This window comes from Grus americana, chromosome 17 (assembly GCF_028858705.1).
Source record: "Grus americana isolate bGruAme1 chromosome 17, bGruAme1.mat, whole genome shotgun sequence".
In the NCBI taxonomy this organism is placed as follows: domain Eukaryota; kingdom Metazoa; phylum Chordata; class Aves; order Gruiformes; family Gruidae; genus Grus; species Grus americana.
In genome coordinates, this window is record NC_072868.1 from 2,566,742 (window position 1) to 2,572,741 (window position 6,000).

Consider the following 6,000-nt stretch of genomic DNA (forward strand, 5'->3'; position numbering starts at 1 on the left):
AAGGGCCTCAGTGGGAGCTTACAGAAGCTATAGATTGCAGGCGATAGACTTTTCCGCATCCATGCTTCAGCATCAGCTGTTACACCCTGCACGCTATCCCCACCTCGGGCTCCACCGAAGTAGCTTCTCTTGTTTGCCCACAGCCTGGCAACAGCAGGACACTATTTCTGGTTGTTTCAAGCTGCAAGAAACATGAGAAGGCACAAGAAAAGCTTCAGATTCACTATTTGCACGCATACTTCTTGCCTCCACGCGAGCTGAGGATTTCCTAAGACGCGCAAAAGCAAACAGTCTTTGCTCATTGTTACAAGCCTTGGTTTAATACTTCCAGCATCTTAAATGCAAAGCTAGACACTTACAGGCAGATGTTAATTCTGCAGAACACCAGTTCTGAGCCAATCTCTGCCCTGGTGTCACCTCAATTCTGCCTTTTATAAAGCACATAGAATTAATTTTATATCAGTGATGGAGCCAGCAGACACCTGACCTTGTAATTAAATATACACTTTCAGGTGAGAACCACCATGTAGCGTTACTCACTCGAATTGAACAGCTACACTAGGACCGGTGGCAAGAATAAAAATAGACACAGTTCGCACCACACCAAGGAAGGCAGCAGCATTCTTGTGCACAACAGCAAGATCAACTTAATCACAAATGACAACTTCTGAAAGCCTTTACTTTGGATTCATCCCTGGCATTTTTCTAGGCCAGCTTGAAAACAAAAGCTTTGTCTTCTTAAAATGCAATCGCCTGAGGCGCCTCTAAAAAAAGTGACATAACTCAGGTTTGAAAAATGCCTCCTGGGTTTCAGATTCTCCTAAGAGCCTCTTTGCTATTCAGCTTGATTCAGATTACCCAGATCAGCAGGAATTCTGCAGATTTACCCTTGGCTACCAACACAGGTATAAAAAGCACACATTTAGGATTATTTTTTTAAGTGATATAATTAAAGCTCTACAGCTATAAAAAAAGAACTTGTTATTGATCCAAAGGGTTCCTCCCTCCCTTTTCTCCAGCAGGTTTGTAAACACTCTCTGATGACAGTTTATTCTGATTTTCACTCTGTTTAGCTTATTTCAGATTTGTTTTTCTAGCATGTTTTTCTTGCTGCCTGTTTTCAACCTTTCCATCACAAACCTCAAGCTGTGAAAAGAACGAGCAACTTGTTTTGGAATCAAAACTTGGGCCCAAAATTCGATTGCTTGTTTCTTCTCCCCTCCACAAACCTTCTTCATTTCAACAATTCGGCAAGCAACGCCTTCGTGCTTCTTCAAACGCAGGACGACAACCCTGTGCCAGGCAAAACAGGAACTTAATGGGAGGGGGCAAGGAAGAAAAAGCTGCAATTCTCTTCAAGACAGACACAGCTATTTCTAATACCTGCAAATAACATCTCAGATACTCTGCAGTACCTCTAGGGTTATCCGAGATTTTTATATCCATAGGCCATTTTCTTTGAATAGATGCAAGCTTACTTCTACATCTGAAAACTCCTTATGCCGCCATCAATAAAGAACTCAAATCAAAAGAAGCTCCATTGCTTTTATTGAATAATTTGGAACAAGAAGAGCCAAAAGCTCTCTTGGTGCTGGGAGCACGTTAGTCTTATTTTTCCAAATGATCAAGTCCTATCACTTATTCCACATAAATTGTTCTCTGTCAAGAGCTTTAATCTTCTCTTTGCAATCCCTAAATAAAACATCCTCCCAGAACTCGCTGCCTATTATCTGCGTTTTCTAAAGAAAGGGGTTCTTGAAAGACCCACCTTCTGCTTTGCCATTCCCCTGAAATCCATCTACAACATCAGCCTGACAGAAGTAAAATACAGGCAATCCTTCACGGGCACAGCACGGCAAACTAAATGAGTGTCTGTCTGAACATACGCACCTCATGAAGAAAGGTATCACACGCAGCCAAGCCGAACGCAACACCAAAACCAAGAGTCATAAGAAGATTTCCAGGAATGTGAGCAATAAACCTTGTGACAAGTTGTCACCGAGAGTGGGCAGCCCACGAAGGACGCCACAGAGCCACGGCGCCGTGGTTTAACCCGAGGTTTCACTCGCGACACAGGCTCCTTACCTCCCCGGTCACCCGTGAAGATCAGAAAAAGGCAGTCCTTCCCTTCTCACCAAGTCAGCGCAGGCTCCTCATCCAGGAGCTCTGCTGCCGGCTTTGCTTAGAAAACAATTCCTTCCCTATCCTTTACCTTAGAAGAAAATAATGCAGAGAGCCCAAATCAGAACAAACTGCAGAATAAAGGACAGGACAAAATGCAAGAGAAAAGTACCACCTCCGCCTTTCTCAACTGAGAGAGGGCAGCCAAGAGGGGAAGCACCTGTAGAAGAGACCAGGCTTCCTCTTTACAGCAGGGACAACCCGGAGGTCCTGCAACCCAGCGTACACCTTCCACCACGGGACTGCTCGTCTGCGCTGGCGGCCAGCGTTGCTCAAAGCCAGAGAGAACACGCTCAGCCTGGGCGCCGACGTCCACAGCAAATACCAGTCCGAACGCTCGCACTGGCCCTGCCAGCTCAGGGAAAACCACTGGCAGCAGCAGACACGCGCTGCCCACAACCGGCTCCCTCACCAGCCCGGCAAACACCGGCTATCAATTACCTTACGGTATTTATTTGCAGGGGAAAGACAACAATCGCTTCCTCAATATGAAATAAGAGGGTCTTTTGTTCTGGCCTTGAAAGTAAGCTAAAGTCAATCGTGACGCTATTGACTTCAGTCTCCACTACAGCCCGAGCAGAAGAGCTCCCTGAAAACAGAGCGGCTGCTGGAACGTGGGAAAGCCCCAGGAGCCCGCAGCCCAGCGCAAGCTCGTTCCCCGGCTCAGCCTCACAGCCCAGGGCTTCCCCTGCCAAGAAACAAAGCGGAGAGAATTCTACTCAGCAGCACAGTCAGGAAAATCAAGGTGCACATCCACGCTGCTCTCCATACCGGCAATTTCCATCTTAGCCTTCTGGGCTCTCCCCCATAAAAGAAGCCAGCCGTAGGAGCACCCTTGTAAGCGCAAAGCCCCCGCCACCACTCGCTGCTCGGCACACGCATAACGAAGCCGTTCTGACAGCAGCCTGGAGTAAGAGCTGGAGTTTCGCACCTCACCTCACTTACGGAAATCACCAACCCGGACGTATTCGCGACAGATGACATCGATCGCCCTTTCTCGCGGGCGGAGGAGCGCGTTGTGAAGCCGCTGGCTCCCAGGGCACCAGCCGCGCTGCCCGGGTGCGGCACCGGCACGGAGCGGCCACCGGCACGGAGCGGCTCAGCACCCCCCGCCCAGGACCCTCTCCAGAGGGAGCCGAGCACGTCTGCGCTACCGGACACACCGAGTAACTCGCGATCGCTACAGGCACTTTGCGGACATCCCCCGCGACCCAGCCCCCGCCCGGGACCGCCGTTACAAGTGTGCCGAGCACCGGGGGGACCCGCCGGGACCGGCTGTCGCAGCCCCAAGGAGCGGGATTGGGGGGGGGGAGTCAGCCCCGGAGTCAAACCCCGGCCCCACGGCAGCAGCGGGGACGGGATGTCACCCAGCACCCGCTTTTAAAGGCGAAAAGTTTCCCGTCCCGCAGGTGCCGGCATCTCCGAGGTTTTTCCCCTTTGCCATTAAAAGGGGGGAAGCGTAGGTCGGGAGTGAAAAAGAAAAAAAAAAGAAAAAAGAAAAAACCCAACCAACAAGAAAAACAGTGGGTAAAGGAAACGATTGGGGGGGGGGGAGAAAACACCACCACCATGAAAAGACAGTAACTCGCTTGCAGCCAGCGGAGCCCCAGGACAGCACACTCCGTCTCGCAGGAGGCAGCTCGCTGCGGGGGCACCGCCGGCCCCGGGGCTGCGGGGGGGGGGGGGGGGAGCCGCCAAGAAGGAAAGCGCAGAAACACTCACCGAGCAGGAAGGCGCCGGAGGACGGCGGTGAGGACGAGGACGGAGCGATGAGGACGGAGGGACGAGGCGCGGAGCAGCGGCCCCCCCCCAGCCCTGCCCGCCCTCGCCCCGCGGGAGCCGCCGGCACAGTGCCGCGTACCGCCCCGCCGCTCCGGCTCCTTCCCGCCGACCGTACCACGGGGCCGCGCCGGGGGGGGGGGAGAACGGGGGGTTGGGAGGGGGGACACGGCGCCCACGCCGGCAGCTGCTGACCGCCCCCAGTGCCGCCGCGGCGCCGCCCGAGCGGATCCGGCCTGCGGGGCTGTGCCGTGCCGTGCCGTGCCGCCGGGCCTCGGTCGGGGCAGCGCCGCTACCCCCCGCGCCCCCCCGGCTCCCCTCCCGCTCTGCAGCCGCCGCGGTGGAAGAGTCCAGCGCGGGGGGGGGAGGGCGGGGCGGTGCTGGGCGGGGATGCTCCGGGCAGAGGGTCCGGCGGCGGCTGGTCCCGGTCCCGGTCCTGGTCATGGTCCTGGCCCCGGCCCCGCAGCTCGACCTCGGGCGCCTCCGGGAGCTGCAGACCCAGGCGATCCCGCTGAGCTCCCCGAGCACCGCTCGCTCTTTGTTTAACCCGGGTTCACCTGAATCGCAGCCGAGGTCCGTGCCCACAGACCGCACCCGTCCGCCCGCAGCCCAGCGCCCCGGTGAGCGCGGAGCCGGAGCGGGGAACCCGGCCCGGGGGCTGCACGCCAGGAGCCGCTCCCGGGTCCGGAGCTCAAACTCCAGCTCAGCCGCTCCTCCCCAGGTGTTCCCTGTAACAGACGGATTCTCAGCTTGGCTTCCCTACTCCGTGTTTGATTGCTCCTCACACAGAAACCAGTTCTCTTAGGAACCAGGTGTTTTCTCACCAAAACTAATGTCCAGCATTTCATCACTCAATAGACGTGTGGGAAGTCCACGCTAAAAGCCTTGGCAGCAGAGGGATGGGCACATGCGTAAGAAATGCGTAAGAAACCACGGCTGTACACAGCCTCAACTGACGATGTGCACGCGGGTTCCACGCTCGCGCCCGGTGTGGCCCCAGCTCGTGGGAAGCACGTTCAGGCCACTGGGACATTTACTGCAAATAATTGTATGCAACAGCTCTCTGCAGCGTGGTACCGAAGAGCGAGAGCCCACCTGCACGAGCGACCCATCACAGTCATGTTCGCTGCAACGCTTCGGCATGTTCCTCTTCCAGCGTTTCTGGGATAGCGCCATAGCACAGATGATTAATTGGCAATCAAGGCAGAGACAAATCCCCCCTGAAGTATTCTGCATTGATCCCAACATAACTATGGTGGCGTTTCCGCGCTGAGTTACACAAACCCACCCAGCATAATGCTTGCTCCTGCTGAGGCTGGTGGGAGCGATGAGGTGCTCAGAAGATACCTCTGAAGGCTGGGTGGTTCAGTAGTAGGAGACCCCTTAGTAAGGTGAACTCTCTTGCCAACATCCACACCTGACTGACTGTGGGCTGGAGGCAAGATCTCTGGCTACCTACCAACCCAAACGTGAAGAATTAACCATTCTTCAGATTAATTTTTCTAGGGCAACTCGCACGTATCTCTTCCAAGCTTCAGTTTTTCACCTGCAGAGTGGGCTTCCCAAAGACAGGTTGAAAGGCAAAACCTCATCAGCTTCCCAGTTTAATACATTGGCTTTTCCCCTGAAATCCAGGTACCCCAGTCTGTCGTGGGATATTGTGCTCCCTCCCCTCTCTCCTCGGAAAACAATTTCCCCCTCGGGTTTCTCTTCCGTGATAAATGACCCCCTCAGGGGGAGGGGAGAGAATGAACCACAGCAGTCCTGGTTCAGAGCATCGCAGTGCCTATCCTGGGCAAGGTAGTCGCCTGGTTTCCTTCCAGAAGGAGGAGGATCAAGGGGCACCAAGTTATAAATATCTATGGAGCTATGCAATAGCATTGCAGAATAATTCAGCAGTATTTTTGCAGTGTTGGGGAATTCAGCTTTTTGACCAAAACTCTCCACCCACCAACGCCCCAGTAACGCCTGTAAACCTCTGCAAAAGCAGGTGCTTCTCATATTAGTCCAGAATTAACTTTTCATCAAAACCCGATTTTC

At 54.2% G+C, this 6,000-nt stretch overlaps 1 protein-coding gene across 3 annotated transcripts in view; it reads right to left on the reverse strand.

Moving 5' to 3' along the window:
* The window catches only part of RALY (RALY heterogeneous nuclear ribonucleoprotein), a 140,600-nt gene extending 136,567 nt beyond the window's left edge, over positions 1-4,033 (reverse strand). For 2 of the 3 annotated variants that reach the window (XM_054845008.1, XM_054845010.1), the window contains exon 1: positions 3,904-4,027. The gene's annotated coding sequence lies outside the window, so the exon portion shown is untranslated. Of the gene's footprint in view, positions 1-3,903 lie in introns of all 3 variants that reach the window. The other variant, XM_054845009.1, reaches the window with a different exon arrangement.
* Positions 4,034-6,000: the final 1,967 nt, after the last annotated feature.